The 26,885-nt window shown below is 49.2% G+C and overlaps 1 protein-coding gene across 2 annotated transcripts in view; it reads left to right on the top strand.

Annotated features, from left to right (window-relative positions):
• Window positions 1-3,487: 3,487 nt before the first annotated feature.
• TMEM229B (transmembrane protein 229B) overlaps window positions 3,488-26,885 on the top strand; it is a 35,849-nt gene continuing 12,451 nt past the window's right edge. For both annotated transcript variants that reach the window (XM_061182679.1, XM_061182678.1), the window contains exon 1: window positions 3,488-3,572. The gene's annotated coding sequence lies outside the window, so the exon portion shown is untranslated. The remainder of the gene's footprint in view (window positions 3,573-26,885) is intronic.

Below are 26,885 nucleotides of genomic sequence, written 5' to 3'. Positions count from 1 at the left end.
ACTTCAATGCTTCCTCGGCCCCTACCTCACTCCTCTCTTTCTTATCACAGCATCTGGGACAGACTATACATAGTTCTCTCTCGGCCTCCAACTTCCATGCTCCAGCTCCCTCCCAGGTCCTTCCTGCTCTGGCTGCTGGCCCAGTCCCTCCACTGAAATCACCCTCTGGAGCAACATCTCTCCTGACTTGTGTCAGAGGGCAACCCCCAAAGAACCAGTCCTCTCTAACGAGCATACAGAAGTGTTTTTCTGGTTCCCCTTGAAAGTCATTGAGAAAACTACTTACGGTGGACAAGAGCTACCGCTTTACGGATGGTTTGCTTTGTAGAAAGGCAGAAAAGTTCTTGTCTTTCAGAAAATATGGTTAAGAACCTAACATATTCAAGGCACTTTAGAAACACAAAGACACTTGAAAGACTGTTTTTTCCCTGCCTAGTGGTAGAAGAGAAATGTGAAGAGAAAGACCATTAATTGCCTGTGGTGGCAGGGAATTCAAACTACGTATGTGTTCCTGGCACTATGCTATGGTCCTAACACGTATCATCTCATTTATGCTTGCAACAGCCATGGGGTTTAGTTTTATTGCCATTTCCATTTTGCAGATGAGGAAATAGGCTCAGAAAGCTTAAATAAACTGCCTTAAGACATCTGGCTAGGATGTGGAGTCTGAACTCAGATCCAAGTTGCTCTGATAAGACAAGAAGTCAAAGGGCTGGCATCCTTTGGCGTGTGTTAGTGCAGTGGGGCTTGGTTTGCCCCATGGCCCTCCACCTTGAATCTATACTTGAATCACCAGAACCACTATCATGGTGCCTACCTTCACCCAGGGCTACCCCGCCCCAACCCATTCCCAGAACACCGCATGCTTGTCTCAGCGTTCTTTGGGTGAAAAGCCAGGGGACTTACTCGCTGCTACAGATGCTATTTTTAGGTCTGCTTCTGCAACAGACAGCTCTGTCCTGTACACACCTGATCTTATTTGAAATCTTCTAGGTGCAGATGGAAAGGACCTTGGATGGGGTGCCAGAAGACCTAAGTTGGAACTGCATTCTGCCTTTACTAGCAATATAACCTTGACCAAACCATATAATCTCTCTGAGCCTTGATTTCCTCGTTTATAGAATGGGGATTAAAAATAGCTGCCTTACCCAAAGAGAGAAGATATGTCCATTGTAAGGCATTATATAAATTTTTATTAGGAAGAAATGATTCCTAATTTGGGAATGAGGAAGACCCAGATGATGGAGTTAAGTCCATAGGAGAGCTGGATACAGGAGAGAGTGACTGATGCCAAGTCTTGTGCCTTAGTTCCCAACTCTTCCTTCTTCAGATTCTGTAACTGGCACCTTGGCTTCTATATACTATGGCTTCTATACTAAAATTATATAGGAAAACATTTTCTTTGACCTCAAAGTTTATTTTTTGCCTCTGATTTTAAAAGAAATTCAAACATTTTTGTTGGCCCCCAAAATATTGTGGGTGCTAGGCACTGCAAAGTACCTAACGGATAAGTCATCCCAAATCAGATCTTCTGCCTTAACAGCCCGCTGTGCTTTCCTCTGAGCAATGCTGCCTCCCCGAGCCAGAAGGGAGCAGGATCAGCTGCCAGCCACAGATTGAGAACCAGAGCAGAACTGGTCCTCCGAGGCAAGGGGGCGCCAGGGAGGTCCCTCTTCAGCAAGTGGGCTTTGCTGCCAGACTTACTGAAGCCTGTTCTTGCCAAGGTGTTTCTGGGAGGGGACTGTCTCCTGCCTCTCTGACAGTATTCTAGGACAGCCCACATGCTTCACTGTAGCTCTGATCGCTTCTCCTCATCCCTGCTTTACCCCCAGCAGAAAACACTTTCCTGTTATTGAAGGCCTACTGTACTGAGGACTCTACATGCATTGTTATTTGGTCATCACAATATACTTATGAAGTAGGCGATATTATCTCCATCTTAGAGGAGGAAACTAACTCAGAGAAGCCAAGAGCTCTTGCCACTGGCACCACATGGCTGTGTACTTCCTCTGCGGGTTTGAGAAACCCAAGGCTTAGGATCAGATTAGGTTCGGACTGGAGGACAGCATCTCGGCTTCTCATCCAGAATGGGGCAAGGCCAGCTGGATGGACCTCAGGTTCCTTTTCTTAGAAGACTCTGTGCTGCCTTGGACCTCTGAGAGCTCTTTGTCACTGTGGCATGTGACAAAAAGGGGGTGAGGGCTAGGAGGGAAGCAGCCATCAGACCTCACAGATCAGGCCTTGGCACACATAGGGTCTGTGTGAGAATTAGAAAAGAGCACCCCCCTGGACGGATTATTTACAAAAAGATACCTTCAGGGGGCATTAGAAATTGTAAAAATGTCCTTCCCTCTTGGCTGCAGAGCCCAGTGCCAAACCCAGGCTTGGTGTAGGGATTGGGGTTGCATTGCCTTCCTACTCCCTGCGCAGCCTTTCTGCAGGAACCAGGACCCGCCTGAGGGGCCTGTCTCAAGGCAGGGTCCTCTATCACTGATTTCCCACAGTTCCACATACCAAAATCTCCAGGCTTTCTAGATGACATCCATTATTTTCCACCTTCCAATAGAAGAATCGAGATTGACTTCAGAAGGAACATCTTATGTTTAATCTTTGTGGTAGAAACCAAACTGTGGGCCTTGGACGTTCAGGCTCTGCCTTAGGTAGATTCCTTAACTTCCACAGGGCTCAGTTTTTCCATCTTGAAAATGCGGATAAAAACACCCATCTTGCAGGCCCGTTTCAATGAATGGACGGCACGGAGCATTATGCTGGCATATAGTGGGTCTGCAATACCATGTTGACCGTGGCCCTCAGGTCGCTGGGACCTACAGGATATCCACAGTGGACGTTGTACACGCAGTCCACACAACTCCTACAAGCTGGGAGCTGAGAGGTCCCGGTTGGTCCTCTCCTCGGGGCTCCTGCAGACACCTCAAACGCAGGCGCGGTGGCAGGGGCTGGGAGGGCCGAGGAGCTCTGCACTGCAGCCACCTGCGCCGCGGCCCGGACCGAGGGCGCGCTTCCAGGCGCCCGGGGCGCGGCCGACTCACGGCGGCGCGAGGCGGTGCGGTCGGCCGGGCAGCGGACCCGGCGGGGGAGCGGGGGAGCGGGCGAGCAAGGAGTTAAGCGGGGCCGGAGGCAGAGCGCTTGTCAGACGCGAGCATGTGCAGTTTGCACCGCATCCGTACTATGGGTGAGTGCCGCCGCCGCCGCCGCCGCCGCGGCCGCAGCCGCCGCCGCCGCCGGGGGCTCCGTTCCGCCCGGGCAGCGGCGGCCGCAGCCCCCCGACCCCCGCACCGCCGCGGCGGCCGCCGACACACAATGCGGGACTAGGCGCGGCGCGGGAGGACCGGCCGCGTGGGGGAGGCAGGGCCGGCAACTCGGCGCGGGGGGAGCCCGAGCGCCGGGCTTGGGGGCGGGGAGCAGGCGGCGCAGAAGAGCGCCCCGAGCACCGGCGCGGGAGGAGGAGCGGGAGCGAGCAGGGGAGACAGCGCTCCCGGCCGCACCTGCTCCCGGCAGGCGGCCGGCCCTGCCCTGCCCCTGCTCGCGGCCCCGGCCCCGGCCCCGCACCGGTAGGTGCCCCCGATGCCCGCAGAGAGGCCTTTCCGCCGCCGGGAGAGGTGGCCACGCGGGGCGGGCAGCGCCGAGTGCGGGAGGGCGCGGGCGATGGTGCGGTGATGGGGAAGACCCGGCGACCGGGCGACCGGGCTGGGGGCGCTGCCGGATCCCGCTTCCTCTTTGCTTTCGGTTTCGAAGCGGTGCCCCGGCTCGAGAGCGAGCCGCAAATTAGATGGTGCGCCCGGGCTTGGATTCCCTGAGGGGGATGGGCGCACAGGGGGGCGTGTTGGGGAAGGGGTGCACGCTGGCAACTTTCACCGCCTGAAACAAAGGGGGCATGGGGAGATGCGAGGGGAAAGGGTCAGCCGGGGATCTCCGGCAGCGGAAGGTTGACATCCCCTCTTCCTCCGGGTGGAGAGCATCCCCGAGGCCGCCTCGGGGGAGCGGAGGGGGCGTCAGGCTGGGTGGAAGCTAGAGAGGCTTGGGAGTGGGAATCACGGACCCTCCTGAGTTTGAGGCTGAGGACTTTTCTGAAGGGGAGGGAACCGTGCCAAGATGAACCCTCTCTCCAGGGTGCATAGAAAAACTAGGTGATGGTGGACTGCACACCTAGGCGTCCTCCCCTTCCCAGCCCCCTGGCTGCCAGCTCTCCATCTGCCCACCCTGATCTCCGGTCCTCTGTGGGAGATGCGGGGCTGGGATGGGGACCATTACAGCAACGGGAAGGCGATATTGGCCTCTTTCCATGCCCAGTCAGAAACTGATCCCCTTCCCTTCCTTCCCTGGACTGTGTCTCCCTCTTTCTCCACAGTTTCCTTGGGGGGTATGTTTGTTTGGTTGCCTCAGGTACAGAGCTTAGGGTGGCAGGTTGTTCTGATGCCACTTCGAGCCCTCCCAGGAGGACAAGAGCAGGCCCCTGGGGAGCTGTGCCAGCATAACCTTGGGGGCTCAGCTTACCGATTCTTCTGCGTTCTCAGCACCCAGTAGCAAAGGAGCTGTTATTCTGGCCTTCATACTTGGGTCATCAGGGGGTTTTTCTCTTTGCTGTAACCAGGAAGAGGGGTCAAGGGGAGGGCTGAATAGCCTTCCCGGGGCAGGGATGGGGGATACAGTGTCTTTCTCTCTAGAAAACAAATGGGCCAGTTTCCAGGTCCCCAGTCCCCGACCTTGTGTCTCCAAGAACAAGGTGCTTCCAGCTCTGAGCTGGCTTGCATGTGACCACCGACTTCCATCCTGTGGCAGGACTGCCCATTGCCTTTCTTCCTCTTAGAAAAGACAGCCCTTTGAGAGTCGGGTTTTCCCCCTGGTTGCAAGGCAGTGCTACATCTGCTTGCCTGTGGAGACAGAAGGCACTGGATTGGGGGGGGCGGGGGGGGGCTGGACTGCTGGGTGACTCTCCTGTCTGCTCCTGTGACTGAACTAATGCTGTGAGTGGTTGGGCCAGGGGTGGGCCTCCCAGGACACCCTAGAGGCATGGAGGGGTGGGCTGAGATGAGGCTTGGCCTTTCTCCCCTAGGCTTTATATTTGGGGACAGAGTTGAGTAACTGGGGAGACAGTAGAGAGTGGGCCAACTTATTTATCTCGTCCTTGGAGGGAAATTACAAGCTGATTTAGTGTTGACTTTGGTCACTTAAAGGTACAGGAGGGAGGGAGCAGTAAAGGATAGCAGGAAAAAAGGAAGTCCCCTGAGCTATAGCTCTATATGGCCCTGGACCTTGGGGCTGAAGTCAGATGCAGGTGCTAGACTGGAGAGCACCACCAGCCCCGCTTCTAGGGCCCTTTCCCCTCTAAATGGGCAGGGTTGATTTTGGCTCAGTTCTCCTTTGGGTTAATCCCCAAGCTACTCCGAGCTTAGGATAATGATATAGAGGGCTGACCTCCCCACCTCCAGTGGTGAGAGAGGGGCTTTTCCATGGACTGTTACTCAAATGTACTGACCATAGATGGGAAAATGATACTCCCTCCGACTCCCCCTTTTAAAGTGATGAGGCATGAATTTTTACATTTATAAAGTGACTTAAGTGCCTTGGGTTCTTGAATGAAAGATGTTAAATGAGTTAGGGAGCCTTATACTGTGTTTAATTTCACTTGTATCAGATTCACATACTGTTTCTAAAGGGAAAGGTGTCATTTTGCAGGAAAGGGCTACATTACAGCATTTGTGATAGGGAAGGCTCAGTGTTGGTTTTAAAAGTGTAGTTTTTAATCAGAAAGGCACTTGCGGGCAGCAAGTGCTTTTCTGTCTGCCTCTGCTCTCCGGATACCTTCAAGTTACTTCCTAGTAGGGTTTTTTTCTGGTAGATTGTGTCCAGCCTGGATGTCAGTGACAGTCACCCTCCAAGCTCTCAGAAGGGTCTCTGATGATGTTGGGGATGCTGATGTTATAAATTGAGACTGGGGTAAGGGCAGTAAAGTGAAGCCACTTGGCCTTATCAGCAGCCGTATCAGATCTGGCTGTCCTTGAGGGAAGGGAAATCTAACCCTGGCACAGCCTGACTGTTTTCAAATTTGTATCTCTTTACTTTCCTCCGCACTCCTCCCCCACCCCCAATTTACAGACAAGGTGGTTTGGGTTATTTTTTTATTTTTATTTTTTGTTCCAGGAACATTCCTTTTAAGGTGTGGATAATTTCTGACTTGTCAAACTCTCAGCTCCCTTTGTGGCAACACCTGGCTAAGGAGGGAATGTCGGAAGGGATGCTGATACTCTGAGCAAGAAGAAACTCAGCTTTACTGACCAGGTCTTCTGCTTCCTCCACCACCACCTCTCAGAAATCAGAGGCTTTGTATTTGAAAAGTAAAGTCTAAGCTGATTTCTGGGGAAGGGCTGGGAGGTGGTACTTTTGACTATGGCTTCCATGGAGGGAAACTGAGTCACACTAAGAGTTAGCACACTGGCTGTGGTGTGTGTGAATGTCTGTGTTGGGGAAGTTTTCCTTTCCTGGGATTTAAGAATGTTTACCGTTAAGTACCGGAGGAGATCCACTGGTTACACTTTCTCGTCATGAGATAAAGATGCACTGATAGAATTTAGGTACCTATATGTGTTTGATTTCAAATGTACATTTGCCTCAGACTTTGAGCTGTGGGATGTGCCATGCTGCTGTGATTCAAGGAAAAGGAAGGGGTTTTCACCCCTGCAACTCACAGCCATAGATAGAACTGAGGCTGAATAAGGAATCTATCCCATTCTCTGTCCCATTTCCAGATGAAAAAGAGAATCTGCTCCCTTCCCTTTGCTCACATCCATCCTGCAGGTGTGAACTCCCACTCTCCTTCACCCTAAGGCTGTCCTCAATGTTCATTTTAACATCAGTTCCTTTATGTATAGATTTGGTGGGGTCGAGGTCACAGAGTGAGTGATATTGGCCCCCTGGTCCCTTAGAGGATGGTTCTGAAAGGTAACTTTCTACCCTCCCCGGATGTTGGTGCTTCTGCCTTTGGGGTCGGTCACCATCAAGTCTGGCAACTTGAGGAGTAACCAAAGTCATTGCCAATTCCTGTTTCTGCACATCCAGCTTCCCATTGTTCTTTACTCTGCTTGCTCCCCAACAGGGAGTTTGATATCCTTTCAGGGCTCTTGGCTCTCAGTGTGGCTCATATTATAGAAGGGACAGCATCCTTGGAATTAGGGCAGACAGTCTACATGGGCAGGACTTGGGTCCTCAGATTGCTCCTTTTTGCTGCTTCCTCTGGAAGCATGGCAGTTAAAACAAAGTAAGACTTGCATTGTCAAATCCTAACTTACCATAGGGAGATCTAATAAATCGGGGGCGTAATTGGAGAGGGCTCTTTCTGCCATTCCTTTCCACGTCAGAAGCCCTGCATTCAGGACACACTGGATTAGCCATTTCTGACTGCTTTCGTAGTTGGACTTGAATGACGAAGGCCTTCTAGCTGGTTCATTCATTTGTTGTTTCCTTTCAGTTTTTAAGAGGCGCTTCTGTCACGTGAGTTTCTGGAATGCTCCGTTTTCATCAGAAAGGTCACTTACCCTGAGTTTTCCTAAGGCCTTGACACCAGCCCTGAGCTAGGGATGCCAGCCAAGAAGGAGATTGAAGGGCCACAAAGAGAGGATTCTTTTCTGGAGTTCTGGAGTTCTTTGGAGCAACGGTGGGGACCACTGCCAGCCCCCATCTTCTTTTTCATAGCTGTCCTTGGCCAGACCCCATTTAGTCTTCAGTCCCTAGGACTCCCACCCCCCACTCATTCCCGATCGAAAAAGCCTTTCTAAAGCCAGGAATAAGGCAGCCAGGGCAGCGGTCTTACTTTCATCTACCTTCTGAAAACAAATATGGACAAGAAATATTGTCACCAGTGGGCAACATAAGCCGCGGCTCCAGACTTTTGTTTTGTAATTGTGTTCTTGCCTGCCACAAGCAAAGAGATGACCTTCCTATGCTGATCTGTAGATGCCTTAAAGCTTTCATATAGCCTGCCCAGTTTCCAGCACATGGCGAGTACCTATTAAATCATCAGCTGTGGTACTTGGATATGATCAGATACCCAGATTTCTAGGTTGTTGGGCAATGATGTTGTTTGTGCAGGAGCTGATGGTTGGCGAAGGCTTCCGGAATTAGGAAATCTGGGATCCCTCCTTGACTCACTTGTGTGACCTTGGACAGCCCATTTCAGCCCTCTGGGATTTAATTCCACACAGGGAGCTTCAGCTGGCTTCAGTGAACATAGCAATAATAACGACGACAGCCACTCTTTATTGAATACTTACTATATGCCAGGCATTGGGCTAAGCGCTTGATAAAGGATAAAGTCACTGCCCATGTCACACAGCTAGCAAGAGTCCAAATTGGGATTTAAACTGAGATCTGTCTGATGCTACTGTGTTCAATAGCCTTGGATTGCATGGTGGAACAAATGCTGGGGAGGAAGTAAAGTGGAGGTGGTGTTAGTTAAAGTAGAGGAAGGAGAGCTGGTGTGGATTAAACACAGCTAGTTAAAAGGAGATGAAAATTGAGATTCTCCTTTGAAAAACAATATCCTGACGAACGTTTGGGAAGAGAGGGGTCGGTACCCTGCACTGGGGAAGCAGACCAGATGGCCTGGGATTTACTATAAGAGGACCAGACTTCTGCTTGGCATAGGGATGTATCTCATAAACCCCATTTCATTTGGATGCCAGATTTTTCTCTTGCTTGATAGGCTGTCTGGGCAGCATTTTGCCTTCCGTCACCCTCCTTCCACTAGTCATAGTAGTTTGTCTGAGCAGATTCTTGACTCCAGGCCTCGTCCTCCAACCTAGTTTCTGGGCCTTCCCCTGCCCGTCATTATGGTCCAGCTGTGGAGACCCTGATTATGACTCTGGGTCCCAGGTATACTCTGCAAAGTACAGTAAGCATTGGACCATCCTGTTCTTCTGAGAAAGTACTTGTGGCCGCTGATTACTCCATTCAAAGGTGACCGGCTAGTTCATCGGGATGGTCCTCATCTCTTTTATCCTTGTTTGTTCCAGGCAAGTTAACTCTGGGGCTTTCCTACCACTTTGAGGTGTTTGTGGAAGAGGAATGAAGATTGAGATGGTGGCCTGCGGGAGGGGAGCTGACCTCCTTTGAGAGTTATCATGACGGTGTATAATGGAGCGTTGTGCTGGGGCCAGGGGACTTTGTTTGGTTCTTGTCTCAGCTCATGTGACATGAGTTCGTTTCCTTGTCTGTAAAATGAGAATGTTGGAAGAGATATTCTCTAACACCTCCTCCAGCAATCATGCTTGGGTCATCTAGTAGAATCTGGATAATTTGCTTTTTCCCCAAACGATAACTCAGCTGGTCTGGAGTTGTAGGAAGTCACAGCTGGGAGAGCAGAGGTGGGGTTGAAGGAGAAAGAAGCCAAATTGGAAGTTAGGGGACTAAGTCACAGTTGGAACAAGTCCCTTGTTGGGAAGGGGGACTAGGTTGGATCGTTCCTCGTTTGTTTAAATGGGGCAGCCGGGAGGTGGCGTTTGTTCACCCTTACACACGCCATCTCCTAAATGATGAGGTGCACCCCTTGCATCTTGTCTTAAAACTTAAACTTCACCCCCCCCCCGTCCTTCTGCTTTCCCCAAGTGAAGGCAGCAGGGAAGTCGTGCATTGGTGTATGTCTTACAGTCTGCACTTACATTTGGCAGACGTCAGGGCCTGGTTCAGTCCAGGATCTTCCAAGGCTCCAGGACCGGAGGACTTTGGCTGATGCTTTCTGAATGACTCAGAGTCAATGAGAACGTATCTCCCTCTGCTGCCCTAGCTCCACTTAAAAGAGCAAGATCATACTATGAGCTCAGCCTAGGAACTCAGGGAGTCACAGCTTTTCTGTTCGTGAAATTGGGCCGCCTCGATTTCCCTTTGCACAAGCCATTTGTCCAAGGATTCTGTTCTCCATTGGTACATCTTCTGTTTTAATTTCATCATATTCAAGGTTGGGGAGCAAATGAGTTCCCATTGAACCCACCAAACCAATCTTTTCTGTCCCTACCTGCCTTGCTTTTTTCCTGAGTTCCTTATTGCCCTATAGAAGTGATTTCTAATGGTGGTTACCATACCACTGGGAATATTGAGAGATGATTTTAGTTGGTAAAGGGACAAACATTTCATTTTAATAGCTATGTTTCTAATGAGTGTAAAGAAACATGACTCATTGGGATGACTTAACTCATTAACGTGACTTAATTTTGTCTCCTGCTGGACCTTTATGTTGATTCAGTGGGATTAGTTGTCTCCCTGCCCTGGGAGGAAAACTCAATCAGGCCCCATAACTTTCCGGGTCATTCTTAGGCGGTAGAAGGTCCTGTGGTCACTTTAAGTCACAAAGGGTCTCAATTCAGTACTTAATACATCCAGTCCTTTGTCACTGGGCTGAGAGGGACAGGAAAGGGCTTGCTTGGCCAGCACTGTTGTCTGCCAGCTCCCAGCTTCCTGGGCTTGGCAGGTACTTAATGCTGAGTCTCTTCTTGTGGCCACATTCATGGGTTTCTCAGAGACTCTTCCCCCACATTTGCTGGGACCATTTACTTCTGGTTGTCTTGAAAAGAGCAAATTATCCTCTATTCTAGATCACTGTTCTCGGCCCCTAAAATCCGCGATTCACCTCCAGCCTCTTCCAGCTAAGGTCCTTCTGTCTGTCCGAGTGGCCCTCTTGGACAAGACCTGCTCTGATCTCTTGCCAGCCCTCACCTGCATGTGGCTCACTTTAGCCCAAGGAGACAATCACACATCCTCTGGCGCAGTGAACCTGGGAATGCAGGCCCATCCCCCAGCTCAGCCGGCTCCCTTGGCTCCGCCCACAGCAGATGGCCAGCTTGTGTCTCACACCTTGTGTGTCTCAGGTATAGTCAGATGCCGGTCCACCCTGTCTTCTCAGTTGCAAGGTCAGATATCAGATTTCCTGGGTGGTTCTTCTGGAGGCCCTCTTACCAGCTTGGGAGCGTCCTACCTGTGGTATTCAGTGCCTTAGTTAAGACTTTTGATGGACCCTCTTGTCATCAAAACCAAAGCTGTCACAAGAAGCCCAGGGTTTCATGGATATTATAGCTTAGGATAAGGCTACAGTACATATATAACTACAAATTTAACTTAAAAGGTTAACAACAACTAACATTTATTGAATACTTATAATGAATGCCATGTACCGTTTTCAGGACAGTAAACACTCTTTCATGGAACTCTTACAAGGGAGGTACGTGTATTATTTCTATTTTACAAATGAGTAAACTGAGGCAAAGAGAGGTTAAGCAGCTTGTCCAAGGTCACACAGTTGGCATCAGAGCCCGGATTCAGATGGAAAGAATCTGACCCCAGAGTGGGCTCATTTAAATAGCCATACTCTGCCTCTTCCTACGAGGGTAGTGGGCAGCCATAAGTCATGAAGGCAGAACTCAAATGATTGGGAAATGCGGCCTTAGGACATAATTGTAAGTTCTTCACTCTGGCATTTAAGCTCTATGCATTGCCTTTACCTGCTTTTCTAACAGCTCGTTCTGTGCCCTTCACCAGAGCGTAATCCACATGCCCAACTCACCTGCTATGCACCCGCCTGCCCCGCCCCATACCTCATTATCTCCCTGCCAGGAGGTCCCTCCCCTGCTTTGCTGCCTCCCCAAATTACAGTCCTTGTAGAAGTCGGAACCCATCTTTGCTGCAAAGGTGTGTTTGACCAAAACCACTTCAGCTGGGATCTTTTACAACTCTTTTCATTTCCTCACTAAATTGGCAATTATTATGTGCTTTTATGCAGAGAGCAGTGAAGAGCAGTTAGCACACCTGAGTCTGATCTCTCTGTGCCACTCACTTCCTGTTTCTAACTTGTACAAGGCCTTCACCCTCTCTGAACTTCGGTTTCATCATCTTTAAAGTGTGGGTGTGGATTAGCTCCTTTCAGTTTCCAATATTCAATGACTTATGGTCACCTTCCAGTCTCCTCTAACTTTTCAGCTCTTGAGGGCTGGACCCGTGTCTAGTATGTTTCAGTACAGCCCAGGACTCTATACAGGCTTTTATACACAGACAGTATTTAACAATGTCGGTTGGTTGGCTGGTGGGAAATGCTTTAAGTCTGCTCTGGGCTTGACTGACTTTTAGAAATCGCCTTCCTCTGGGTGATCACTGCTGAGGACCGTTGCAGTTCTCTTTTCTGTACAAGTTTATAACAAAAGTTTTGGGTCCAATCTGCCGCCTTTTTTCTTTAAGAGCCGTAATGTAATGCTATTCAGGCCCACACTCTTTTATCTGCAGTTTCAAAATTCAAAACATTCTAAAACCAAAAGGCTTTTCTTTAACTCTTGTGATGGCAAAGCCTGACCTGGATGAACATGAGGCCACTGGTGGTCTCTTTACTCGGCAGAGTGTGAATATTCATAGATCTGGCTGCAGAAATGTTAATGTGTTTGGGGGTGCTGCCCCCAGACCCTGCTGTGGGGATTATGTAATCTACTGGATGTGCTCTACATTACCTTTTAAAAAATATCTAAACAAGTCTGAATGCCAAGGATTTGGGACCAGAGATTGTGGTTCTGTGCGATATTTCTTCAGAGATGCTATTGGCAGGAAGGGGTGGATAGGTCCTTGGGATGCGGGACTATGCTAACATCACAGACCCTCACATGACCTCGCCTCCTTGGCCTTGCCCTAATCTTGGCCCTGGTTCCAGTCTGATAGCCCACGCCTTGGATTTCCAATTTGTTTTTTTAAAAAATATTGCATTATGATATAATTTATCTTGATTAGTAAGTCTTTCTTGGCACCTCCTTAAGTTTTGTGCCGAGGCAAGTGTCACTCTTCCCTCACCCTAGTCCCAGCCCTGCTTGACTCCTAAACCAAGAAGCCTTCCGTGTTGCTGCTGTGGCATCTCAGGGATGAACTGGTGTGTCCTCAGGGTGGGAGTGACTGCTGGGTGCATGTACTTCACTTTAATCCTGGGATTGGGGGTGGTGGGAAGGGCCCTGTTGGCCCCTTGGCTGACTCAGCTCTGCAGAGAGACTTGTAAACTCGTTCCTAGATGCACGTCCTACATCTGGGTGTTTCTTCAGAGCCCAAGTGAGCCAGGTTCCTCTACTTCCTTCTGGGAAGGGATGCAGTAACTCATTTGAGAGTCAATCTGCTTGTTAATCCCTACTGCTGCTTCGACCTGACATTTTAAAATTAAAAACAGAAAAAAAAATACCCAACACACACACACACACACACACACACACACACACACACACACACACACACACAAATGTTCCTGGAAGAACATGAAAACAACAGAAGAATGTACAGTGGTGGAATCTAAAGTGTTCTATTGTGTTTTCTTCATTTTTTTTTTTGATGAGGAAACCAAGAGGAGAGGTAATAGAGCTGTGAGGGTTAGTGGAAGAGCCAGGCTCAGAAAGCCCTGTTTCCAGGCCTCCCATTTCCAGGCCTCCCAAGCCAGCAGGCTGTGCCGTTCCTTTTTTCCCAGTCCCCAGGTGTCCTCAGATGGGGAGGACACATGAATCAGTTAGCTATCCCCTCTTGATTGAAGGACACTTTTTTTTTAACCCTTCATCCCTATTTGGCAGTGACGGGCATGCCTATGGGAATTTAGGCCACCTTTCCCCTCCCATTAAATAACCAGCCCCTCTCAGATTCGGAGCCCTAAGTATTTCTGGCCTGCCTTTTTAACCTATTACATACTGTTTACTCATCTTCTCATGCATTAAGAAGATATTCCCCAGACCAAGCCTGGCACCTAGTTCTTTGACTTCTTCTAAACACATCACTGCTTCCAGACATTCAGCCATTTGTCATTTCCCTGGGCCCTGCAGATGATGTGTGGTCTTCTACCTATTGTCATTACGTGCTGGAAAATGCTGAGGTATAGTATAATTTAAATTAATCGTGGAGATGAAATTTCCCAAAGGTCCCCAATTGAATAGTTGTCTTAAGCCCCATGGGTTGACCACGTCGTGTACCCACCATTCAGGAACTTCATGTCAATATCTGTAAAAGACCATTGAATTTACTCTGTGGGATTGATCATGTGAAGCCACCCTGATTCTACTCACCCCTCCATTTCCCTCAGCACTGCAGTTTCCCTTGCATCCCACAATCTGGGATGGTGCCCCTTTTTATTAGAACAATTATTTGTAATGCCTCCTAATTACCCCGAATAAAATTCATAGATAATATGACATACCTGTATATGTAAATTAAAAAAAAATCAATATGCCTAAACTGTATTGTGAAAGAGAAATAAAGGAAAAGTTAATTATAATACAGTATCACATATTCCAGTATGTAATTGTTTGGGCACGACGACACAGAAAACAGAAGGAAAGAGTCAGATGCTTGAACCTGTACATAGAATCACTGAGAATGTAACAGCTACAAATACCCACAAGATACAGGTGTGTTGTGTGGGTGACTCGAATACCAGGAGAGGTGACGCTGAGGCTGACGTGGTTTTCCCAGCTGGTGGACCACTCTTGGTAAAGTTCCGAACATAAAGCACAGTATCCCCTCGACTTGCACTCCAGTGGCATTCCTGGACAATTCAGTATATGTTAAAACCATGCAAAAATCCTCTGTGTTTATTTCAGAAAGGGAGTTTGGTTCTAGATGCCGATAATTATAAATGGGCTTTTCACCTCTGAGAATGCCCAGTGGAATGTTCTAAAGTTATGTTGGGGGGGGTTCTTTTGTGGGTTGTTGTGGGAACTGCAGGGCGTCTGGCATTCCAGGTCCCCACTAATAAGTACCTGTGGCACTCCCCACCCACCATGGTGCTGACAGAAGGCCCCTACCCCCGCCATCCCAGGGGTGTCCCCATTGAGAACTACTGGTCTGGAAGAAGGACCAGGACCAGGAACTGGGAGATCTGTGTTCTGGGTCTGGGCCACAGCACCTTAGTACTTATATGACCTTAACTCTGGCTACCTAGGTCTCCTCTTTGTAAAGGGATTATAATGACATACGTGTCCTTGGCCTTTGGGATTGTGGCTTGCTGTGCTCTCCCCATGACCTCAGGACAGCCCAGAGCATCCATATGTGCCCCACAATGTATGTCCCAGCCACAAGCTCTCCCTCGCTGTGTTTTTTTTTCTTGGCCTTTAAACATCCTTAGGTCTCTCTTATCTGGGAAAGAAGGAAGGAGAAAGGGAGAAGGGATGCCTCCCTCTGCCCCCATCTCTACATCTCCAGCAGCTTTTCTCTCTCCTTTCCTTCACAAGCAAATTTCTCAAAAGAGTCATCTGTCCACACTGTCTCAGTCACCTCCCTCTGCAGTCACACCTCCTTCTTAAATGGTCCCCAGGGACCTCTTTTTGCTAAATCTCCTCGGTCCCTGTCTGGCTTGCCTCTGCCATTGACTGTGACCCCTGACACTCTCCTGCCTCCACTTTCCTGGCGGGGCCCCTTCCTGATGTCCTCCTCCCTCCCTGGCCTTTCCACAGGCCCCTTCACAGTACCTCCTCCTCTGCCAGCCCCGGATGTCACCCCTTGCATCTTCTCCCCAGAGGGTCCTCCTCTCTGCTGCTCCATCCAGCGGGGGTCCCAGACCTGCCTCCAGCCTAGAGTCCTGTGGGCATCTCACACTTAGAGCATCTGAAATGCAGTTCATTGTGGGTCACCCCCGATGCACATCTTTGCTGGCAACCTCTTCTCTCAGGGAATGACCCCTCTATTGCCCAAGTCAGAATGATGGATGCCATTCTCTCTCTGTCTCTCTGTCTCTCACTCTCTCTCTCACCCCTCCCTCTCTCTCTCTCTCCCTCTCCCCCCCCCCCCACAATAAATCTCTCCTGTCAGTCCTGCTTTCTTAATAGCTCTGGAGTCTTCGCTAATTTGAGTTGGCTGCTTGACCCTTGTTGGCATTTAGGATTGCGACCTCTACTTACTGTTTGGCTGGATTAAGATCTTTAGAGGCTCTCAGCACTGACAGACTTAGGGTCCCCAAGGTAATTAAAAATAAATTAATATAATTCTAAATTATAATATAAAATCATGTACTTAGAAACAACAAAATTTATTTGTGCGCTGAAGCCACAGTAGCTTCTTTCTGATTCTCACTCATTTTCTCTTCTTTAGAATAATTTCCTCTGGTGTCCCATCGTGGCTGGTGCCCTCAGTGTGTGTCTAGTGGGCTAGTTGGGCAATCCAGGATCACTTAGAATGTCAGCTACCTGTGGCTCGAGCTTGGATCTTTGCCTCTTGGGTCTTTGCGTGTACCTGGTGGCATGACATAGATACTGAGTAATTGTTTAAGGAACGTGTGAAGGAATGCATGAATAATGAGATAAACTTGAAGTAAGTTCATTTAAGTAAAAGGCATTGTCAGAATGGAGGTTATTATTATTTTTAGGCTTCTGGTATTTGACGCTACAGTAGAATTTCCACTGATGTGCTTCAGCTTTCATACTCCAACCCACTTAGCATTGAGTAGTCTGTACATAAAAGATGCATATAAGGATTTCTGAATTAATAAATGAAGTTGTACAATGAGATGGCTTGCTCGATTCCCTTTCCTGCAGTGAGGCTGCTTAAAGAGATTCCATCAGCTGCCTCTTATTTAAAGAGGTGCATTATTTAAAGTGGCTACACCTCCTCATAGTACCTGGGGAGGGAGGCTGTGCTTGTGTGTGGGGAGGGGAGGGGAGGGGGGTTTACTTCGGAGTTAGGTGGTGGTGATGGTGGTGGGGTGTGGGAAACAGAGCATCTACCCTAGAAAGCCTGCATGAGATCTCAGAAGGGATGAACGTGGTCTAAAGGCCTAAAGTCAGGCAGAATGAATAGGACTAACCACAAATTTGGGGGGTGGAAATGAAATACCATGAAACACCTAGAAGGCTGTGGCTTAACAAATGTAACCGGACTCGTTAGTATGGGCTTGTGGAAAAAACAGGTGTCAGAACATCTCCAGAAAATATTAACTACATATAAGAATAGATCCAAAAGGTTAACCAATTCTGTCCTGTGGTACTGATAGGGCGGCCTCCTGGAAGATTGCTGATCTTGGGTAGAGGAAGGAGTAAATAGGTGGAGAAGTAAGAAAAGGGGAGGGCCACATTGGAGAGGAAATGTGTCTATGAGGGACATTTTGACAGGGCTGGAATTTTGGGGCCAGTGTAGACATGTGATGACAAAGGTCCTCCCTGGATTCACCCTCCATGTCTGCTCCACCCCACCCCACCCCACCCCACCCCACCCGACCCCGTCTAATGGAAGGGACCCCTTTGTTGTTTTTTTTTCTCCAAACTGTTTGTTTTAAGTCCTTATTGAATTTGTTACAATATTGCTTCTGTTTTATGTTTTGTTTTTTTGGCCAGGAGGCATGTGAGATCTTAGCTCCCCGACCAGGGATCAAACCCCACCCACTGCATTGGAAGACAAAGTCCCAACCACTGGACCGCCAGGGAAGTTCCTCTCCAAACTTTTTATTGGAAGTAACTTCAAACTTACAGAAAAGTTGCCAGAATAGTACAGAACACGCATATACTCTTTATCCAGATTCAGTATCTTTTAACATTTTGCCTCATTTGCTTTATCATTTATGTTCTCTCTCTCTCCCTCTTTCTCCCTTTTTCCTGAACCTTTTTTTTTTTTTTTAATTTATTTATTTTTGACTGCGTTGGGTCCTCATTGCTGCTCATGGGCTTTCTCTAGTTGCGGCGAGCGGGGGCTACTCTTCGTTGCGGTGCGCAGGCTTCTCATTGCGGTGGCTTCTCTTGTTGTGGAGCACCAGCTCTAGGTGTGCGGGCTCAGTAGTTGTGGCACTCAGGCTCAGTAGTTGTGGCTCTCGGGCTCTAGAGCACAGGCTCAGTAGTTGTGGCGCACGGGCTTAGCTGCTCCATGGCATGTGGGATCTTCCCAGACCAGGGCTCGAACCCATGTCCCCTGCATTGGCGGATTCTCAACCACTGCACCACCAGGGAGGTCCTTTCCTGAACCTTTTTAGAGTAAGTTGCCTACATCATGGCCCTTTCTCTCTGGATATTTCAGTGTGGATTCCTAAGAATAAGGATATTGTTTTACAGAACCTTCAGTAAATTGAACTTTGATATGATACTTTTATCTAATCTGCTGGTTGTCTTACAGTTTTGTTGATTGACTTAATAACGTCCTTTACAGCATTTGTTTCCTCTCCAGTCCAGGATCCAGCACTGCATTTAGTTGTTATGTCTCTTTAGTCTTTTCATCCAGAGCAGTTCCTCAGCCTTTCTTTGTCTTTCATGACATTGACATTTTTAAGAATGTAGCCACCTCCTCCTCCCCCTTTAAAAAAAATAGAATGTTCTTCCTTTTGGATTTCTCTGCTGTTGCCTCACATTTAGACTGAGTTATACCCTCCTGGCTAGCATACACATGAGTGATGTTGTATCTTTTTCATTGTATTACATCCAGAGGCACCGGATGTCCATTCGCCCCTTACGTGTGATGTTAAGTTGGATCACTTCGTCAAGGTGTCCGATTTCTTCACTGTGCATTTACTGATTTTTCCTCGCTACTAATAAGCAATCTGTGGGGAGACAACCTAAGACCATATAAATGTCTTCCTCCTTATCCACATTTTGCCCCGAGATTTACCAATCATCCACCCTGGGTTTGCAGGTATTTCTGGATCCCAGGCAAGGCATGGGAGGTCAAGCTATCTGGGACCAAGTGACCCATTTTCGAGGGCATCGCCCACGTGGGAGGGCCTTGCTGTGCTGTGCCCAGCCCTGTTGAGAAACCGCATTTCCACAATAGTTTTCCTCTTCCTACTCCCACCAGGAACAGAAGCTAATTCGTCATTCACTCAACTGACACATAAGAATGTTCTTGTGAAAGCTTCTCAGCTTTATTTGGGCACAGTGGGGTATGGAACGAAAGCTAGTTCCCTCTCAGTGTCTTTAAGAAGCCTACCATTGAGTTGGGGAGACAAGACTTGGTCATTGAAAGGTAAAGGACATGTAAGTTGTCAGTACTGTGACCCCACAGGACAGCTCAGTGAGAGCTGTCCTATGACCCTGGAGAATTAAGTGCCCTTCGGAGTTTGGAGGAGGAGGGATCAGAGTGGGTTAGGTACGATGCAGGGACATTTCATTAACAAGGGTAATCTCTGAGTGTGCCTTAAAAGACAGGCAAATCTGGGTAAACAGCGATAGATAAGGGCATTCCAGGAGGGGAACAGTGTGCACAGAGACCCGGAGACGGGAGCATGGATGGAGAAATTGGGGGACAGCAAGTTATGTACCAGTCTGGATGCGGCCAAGGGTTGGTGTAGGGGGCAGGATCTACCCCCTTACTGAGCACCTACCTCGTGCCAGGCATTTTAAAAAATAACTTTCCCAATTCTGAAAGTAACACATGTTTGATATAGGAAGTTTAGAAAAATAGTTTTTCTATATAAAGAAAAATTTTAATAAAGTCGTTCTATTCTTTCATCCAGAGATAAGTGGTTAACCATGGTGTATTTCCTTCATTTCTGAGATCTTTAACATTCTTCTGGCAACAGTTTTGTTTGGGTTCATAGATTCAGAAGCCCCTCTTATCCCTCAGAGGATATTAATCATACTTTGAAAAACATTTCATTCTGGTGACTTTATTAATTTTGTTTTCCAGCTAGAACTTCTGTTCTCTAATTTGGTGCTTCTTTGGTGGTTTTGGTTTTTGTCAAATGTTTGGTAAGTCTTGGTCGTGTTTCTCCCTTTGTAGTTTGAGGTTTTTCAGTCACCTCTGTGTGAACCCTGATTCCGTGCTCTAGAGCCAGCTGCCCCTGGTTGTGGACAGGAGGGTGGGATGTGCCTGCTGGGGATGCAGGAGCCGTCTACGTGTCCCCTTGCCTCCCTACCCTAATGTCCTGGCACGAGCCTGGGTGGAGAGATGGGGCAGAAGCCCGCTTGCCTGGCTCCTCCAAATCCTATGACCAACCACTCAGGGCCTCTCCTGGGCCCCTAATCTCTCCAAACTTGGACCCTGCAGAGCCACTCCTCTGACTGAGTGTAGAATCCTCAGCCACGCTGCTGGGGTTCAAATCCTAGCCCTGGCACTTACTAGCACTATGACCTTGGGAAAGCTGTGTAACTCTGGGTCTTATTTGTAAAGCAGGGAAAATAATAGTCTGTATTTCAAAGGATTTTTGTGAAGGTTAAATGAGATAATATGTGCTTAGAACAGTGTCTGGCACATATATGTGCTGTATGAGTATCATTATTATTATTATTATTATTCCATGGTTTTATTTTGGGGGGTTGTGGTTTCTGTATCTGTTTATTCTCAGTTGCTTCCATCTTCAGGGAGCTCATATAATTCCCTCGTTTTCTGGTGCTGTAATGGATTTATTCTTCTTAGAAAATGTCTTTTCTGTCATTTTCTAGGGACTTGGGGGATTTAGGCATTTGCCCCTGGCCTGCCATCTTGATATAGTCATACATTTCCTTCAAGTTCTTTTTCTGTGAGCCTGTATGAGTGTATTATTGTTATCTGTAATACATACATGAAGGCATCCATTGCCATCTGTGCCCGCTCACCCAGGAGCCTGGCCCAGGGCAGGACTCGCCACCTGGTCTAGGTTCCCGGATGCTGACTCTGTCCTGTGCAGGCCTGGGAGGTGATGAGTTCTCTTCTGGGCCTTCCTCAGGCTGGTTTGAGGCGTCCTAATGAATGTAATGGGTCCTCTGCGTCCTTTGTCAAAAGGAATGTTAATTATTTTCAGCAGTCTAATTACGTGCCTAATGAGAGCCTGACTGAGATAACATTCCCTTTAATTACTCTTGCCTAAGTGCTGTTTGGAGCCATATTTGAGAGTGTTGCAAGGCTCGGTACTTTCACAGTAGATGGAGCTGTCTGGCGAGAGGCTGAGTGAGGGGCCAGGGTTGCTGGGCTTAAGGCCCACGGTGGAAGGGCCTGCTGCAGTCAGTGCCCAGCCCAGTGTATGCTGGCCTTTCCTCTGGGCCATTACTTAAAGGAAAGGGACAGTCAGATTGGGTCATGTATGGAGCAAACAGCACCCATCACGGCTCCCCCAGAACAACTCATTTCTCGGTCTTCCCCCCAACCCACCTGCCCTTCAAGCTCCTCTTGGCCAGGCCCCTCACTCTTGGAGGACCTGCCCCCGTGCCTTTCCCTCCATTCAACACTTGGATTTTGAGTCCCTACTGTATGTCAAGTTTTATCCAGGACATGAGGATGCAAAGGTAAGGAACTCGTGGTCCAGATGGCTTTCTAAAACAAAAAATTTGATCATGCCCTTCTCCTCTTTGGCCAGGAGAAATGCTACATGTCTGACCCCTACCCCCTTCCAGGGTTTATCTTCTGTACTTCCTTTGGTGGCCTTCCTTTTGTTCTGATGTGGTGTCTTTCAATAACCGGGCCTTCATGGGCAGACCCTTGGAAGGCAGCTCTCCCAAGCCCCTGGGTGGGCTTGAGTAGGCTGGAAGGGGTAGCTTACATGAGATTGTCTGCCATGAGAACAAAGGGCAGCTCTAGGTGGCCCATTGCCATAGGTAAATTAAGTCCGCTAATTCCTGTCTGCACATCTGCATCTCCCATGAATGGTGTAGCAGGGGGAAAGTGCTGATGAAACCCTTGGCCCTCCCATTTTCTAGCTGTCGTTTAACCTCTGAGCTTCCCTTGCCTCCTGTCAATTGGAGTTAATGCCTGCTTCATGGGCTCATGGAGGGGACTCATGAGATGACCTGTGTGACACCTGCCTGGCACATAGAGGGTACTCAATGAATGGTTTGGAGTTTCTTAAATACTCCAAGCAGCACCCCCTACACTGAGTTATAGCCAGAGACTCAGGGGCTGGCCTCATTTTACCGATGGCCAGGGCCCTCTCCTGGCCTCTCGGATAAAAGTCACTCTTCAGACAGTAGACAGTGACTTTCTTGGAACAAGGGTTCATCCTCCCCCATCTCACAATGGCAGCCTTGGTTAACTAGGCTTGAGGGAGAGAATGAGGGCAGTGGTGTCTGTTCAGAAAAAAAAGAGGATTTTCAAGAGCAAGGAAGCTCAGCTCAGCTTTAGGTCTGCGTGTTTGGCAGCCTTCTCATCACCCTTGGTAAGTTCTAGAGCAATGTCCAGTGGAACTTTCTGTGATGATGGAAATGTTCTACACCTGCACTGTCCAGTATGGTAGACACTTGCCACATGTAGCTATTGAGCACTTTAAATGTGGCTAGTGAGACTAAGGAACTGACTTTTTAAATTTTATTCATTTTTAAAGTTAAATTTTAAAGAGTCACATGTAGCTAGTGGCTATCAAACTGGGTAGTGCAGTTCTGCAGTTTTCAGAAAAATATCTCTTTGTGCACTTCTTGATCTTGGCTTGGGCCTCATCTCTAGGCTACTAGTTTTCACATGTCCTGTTTGTAGAAGTCAAGGTGTGCTAGTTGCTGGCAAGGACCAGGTAAGTCAAGGGGAACTGACAAAATCAGTGACCAGAAGGGTGATTTGGAGCCCCCAGAGCTATAGCCATCCTGCTGAGATTCACCCACCATGCCAGGCATCTGACTTTCTTATTTGAGATTCTGCCCCTTACTGCCTGCAAAGGGCAGAGCCACTGGTTTTCACAGCAGCAGAGATGGGTAGGTGGTGCTCAGATACGTGACTCTCGTGCCAGCTAGGTGTGTTCCAGATGAGGAAAACTCACCTGTGCTAGTTAGAATTTTCTTGATTGTAAGTGACAGAAAATCCAACAAACTACCTGGAGTAAAAAGGAATATTTACCTTCTTGTTAAGGTGAAACAGCCAGGCTAGAGAGGACCTGGTAAAGTTACTTAAATTCTTTTGATCAGAAACAGATGGAAATTCCAGGCCATGAGTCAAAGGATTTCACCTTCCCTTCATTTGTTAATAAAATTGCCAAGTAACAGCTGATAAGGAATTCACGGTTTCCAGCCCCTGCCTGCAAGAAGAGTCTTCAGTTGACTGGCTACATTTATTTGGCAGTTGGGCACTTTGCCCTGACCTAGTTGGCCCCGTAGGGATCACCAGATGACTCTTGCGATAAGGGGCAGGGAATGTCTGACCCCTAATTACACAAACTTTAGCCTCTCTGGCCTGCCTATTTCTCAAACTTGTTTAGCTTGTTTCACTTACTCTTCCCCCTGCCTGGAATGCTTTTCCCAAAGCTCTTTGCAAAGCTTCTTTGTGTCTTTCTGATCTATGCCCTGATGCTAGATCCTTAGAGAAGTTTAAGACTCGCCCTCCAGCATCTAGTTTCTTTCTCTCCCCTACCAGGCCTTTGCCCTCCTTCGTGGCCTGATACCAGACATTACAGTAAGTGCTGGCTGGCTTACGTATTGTCTGTCTCCCCACGGAACTCTGAGCACCAAGGGGGCAGGAAGCTTGTCTTGTTCACATGGGGTACAGTGCCTGGCCTTCAGCAGGTACTCAGTCAACATTTGCTGGAATACAACACCTCGTATAAACAAACCAGCCTCCACACGACTTCTGGGACCAGGTCCCCTGGCTGTTTAGAAATCTCTGGGGGTGGCTTGGCTGTAGCAAGCTGTGAAAAGTAGGGCATTGGGAGTCGTGCTGTTGAGATGCTCCAGATTTGTCCTCCGAAAGACCAACTGGGCTTCTTTCTGCCTCCACCGGGGAAGCAACGAAGGGGCAGGGTCCCCATTGCTCCAAAGGCATGGTGCGGTGGATTCACCTGTGGGACATCCGAAGGATGTGGGCAGTCACAGGGAGAAACCAGACACATAAATTCCTGGTCACTTTGTGGGTGAGGCTGTGAGTCCACTGCCTGTTCCTGTCCAGCTGACAGAAGGAGCCTTGCTGGTCTCACGTGATGAGGATTCCAGGGCCCCTCAGCTGCCGCCTGATGGGATCTGCATAGGGGATTATTGATGAAGGGGAGGTGAGGCAGCTCTTTACAGTAACACATGCCTTGCTCTGGGACGGCGGCCAGGCAGCTAATTAGAGAGCCCAGCAGCTGTCCAGCCTTTCAGGCAGTGAGGAGCAGCTACCCAGTGCCAGGGGGTGGGATGGGAGGGAAAGGAAAGGAGCACAGGGCCAGAGACCACCCTCTAAGGTGTAGGAGATGGGTGGTCAGGGTTGGTTCCAGGGGGGACATTGGGAGGGGTGTGTCAGGTAGAGTGGGCTGGATGGGGAGGAGGAAGGAAGAAGAGGAGGTTGTCAGGACAGGGTAGCCTGCAGGTGAGACAGAAGACGGGGTGGTGAGATGTCCAGCAGGCAGGGTAACCCAGATTCCAAGCCCAGAGTGAGGGGCATGGAATGGAAGGACATGGCCAAGTGGGGGGGGGTCCATCCCCTATCTACACCCTTTCTTCCCCATGCCAGCCAGGCCCCAGGGCCTGGGTCTCCTTGCTCCCAAGGGGGAGCTGACCAAACACAGCCTTTCCCCTGGGGGGTGTTTGGCATTCCAATTGCATTTGTAGCTGAGCATGGTCACTCCTTGGTTTGGGAAGTTGCCAATCCACTTGTGTTCAGGGCTGGTCTTACTACAGGACAAGTAAAAGCAGTTGTTCTGGGTCAAAAGGGAAGAACTGGGGAGGATTTGAAAAACCAGAGGGCTCCCCAATGGGTCTCTGGGGCATCTTCTCTTTACTTTATGGGCACCTGGGTGGGGTGATTTTGGGAAGAGGAGAACAGGAGAGAAAAAGGGATAGTGTTTGCCTGCCACTTCCTGGCTTCACTCTTAGGTTCCAGCCCATAGAGAAGGGTGGTGGATGGGGGTAGATTTGATTTTGAGGTTCTGGTCAGAGAAGCAGAGATTCAATCCTGCAAGCCCAGCTTACCTTAAATAGTTATAGGGGAGGAGAGAGAATGATGCAGAGGGAATTTCCTGCCAGCAGCTGCTGGTTAAACCTCTTTGGGAAATGAATCCTATATATGAAAACTGGATGCTTCTTTTGAGAGTGCCAGCACATTGTAGAAATAACAGACTAGGCACTGTTATTCTCTGACCTGAACCTGAGCTTGGCTCCTTGCCCATGTGAAAGCCTGCGGTGTCTCCCGGGATGCCTAGGACGCTCTGTTCCTGCCCCATCCCTCCTCATGTAACATGTCTTCTGTACTGTCCAGACCCAAGGCACTCACCCCATCTATCCTCACCTCTCAGCCTGGGTGATGGCTCTTGGAGGTGGGAGAAAGGATAGCGAGCACCCTCCTTTCTTCCCTGGTCTGCAGAGACAGCCCTGCCCGTTGTAAACCAACGTTTATGGTGCTTTGTGGGAGAGAACCCTTCCATGATTGTAGCCTAAAAATTAGAGAAGAACACCAGACATCATTATGTTTGGTTAATAACACTGGATGTTGCAATCACCCAGTAATTTAGTTGGATCCTTCTCTACCTAGCTTGTCCCTTCATCCTACAGAAGTTTCATGGTCTCAAGGAATTCATCATGTGGAGGGGGAAACAGACACATAATCATTTTAAGATGGGGCAGTATGTTTCAATAGGAGGCTGTTCAAAGTCCTGTGGGAACATCAGTGATGGAATAACTGGGGGGCTGTGGGAGCATGGCATCACAAAGGAATGAAGAGGGGGCAGGGTCTCAAAGGAGGAGTGGGTATGGTGGGCTGCAGAGGAGGGCAGTTAGAGAGGGCTTGAAATTGCATGGTGGTCTCTGCTCCTTCAAGCTTCTGGGGCATCGGGACATGTTGAAGGAGAAGCTGGATGGACAGACTTGGCTGTACGTTTACAAATAAGCTGCTTACAGGATGGACTAAGTAGATTACACTGAATGAAGGATGAGTGCATGCAGATGTGTGCCTTGAGAATGAGATTGGGATGGAAAGCAGTTTGAAGGTATGCTATATGGCAAGAGGGGTGACTCTGGAGCCCAAGGACCAGGGTTTGAAACAAATGTATGGATTTAGCCTAATCTCTTAATATCCTGAGACTCAGTGTTTTCATCTTTAAAATGCAGCAGGGCTGGGGACAGGGTGGGGGTGGGGAGGTAGGATAATTCCTGCCTTCCCTGCAGGAGTCTGGGGAGAATTACGAGAGATGATACACTTGAAAAAGTACAAGTACTACCACATGTTAGTTGTATAAGGGCTCTTCACACATTCCTCTACTCCAAAAACTTCTGGTTCAGGTCATGCTGTCCTCAAGGGAGCCTCATGCCCTCTACACCCTGGGACCCGGTCTAAGAGGCCAGAGAGTGTCAGAGGGGTCTGGGGACAGCTTGTGCACTTGGAGGCAGAGGTGGGACCCCATCACCTCCTCGTCCAGCGCGCCCCCCGCCCAGCTCCCTGGGGGAAGAGCCTGCAGACCAGGAAGCAGGAGGTGTCCAGCATGAGGCTGGCCCCAGGAGGGAGCCTGTTCTGACTGCCGCGCTTCATCTGCCAGCGCAGCACCCTAACCAGCCTCGGGCCCCCAGGGATAACTGTGGCGACCAGCAGGCTGTGCTGCCAGGATGTGGGCTTTGGTTTCTGTTTCTGTTTGGTTTTGACTAGTACTGTTAATGTGGCCTGCTTAGGGCCCAGAGAAGGGGAAGTGCCCGTGGGGGGGATCGAACTCCCCAGGCACAGGGTCATGGTGGTGCTGGGGTGGAGGGCGCGCTGGACATGCCCCTGATAGGTATGTTCCAGGGTGATCACGGCCCGGCAGGCTGGGAGAAGGGAGGGGTGTGGACACGTGGGGCAGGGTTGGGGGCTCCTGTTTGTGGAGGAGCTGGGGAGGGACAGAGGCCAGGAGAGCACAGCAGCCCGCAGCACTTCAACCCCTCTGTCCTTCACTTCTCTCAGTGCAGAGGCCCAGGGGAGAGACCCGAGGGTGCATGCCCTCCCTGCCTGCAAGCACATGTGCACACAGTGAATTTCAGGTCCCCAACCCCTGCGCTTTCACTTCTCTTGGCTCCGCTGCTGCCTCGAAAGTTGTCACCTTCGGGAGCAAAGGCCCGAGTCACCCCTGCTCA

This window comes from Eubalaena glacialis, chromosome 2 (assembly GCF_028564815.1).
Source record: "Eubalaena glacialis isolate mEubGla1 chromosome 2, mEubGla1.1.hap2.+ XY, whole genome shotgun sequence".
Lineage (NCBI taxonomy): Eukaryota > Metazoa > Chordata > Mammalia > Artiodactyla > Balaenidae > Eubalaena > Eubalaena glacialis.
Note: the sequence above shows the minus strand (reverse complement) of the source record. Positions and strands in the feature narration are given on the sequence as shown.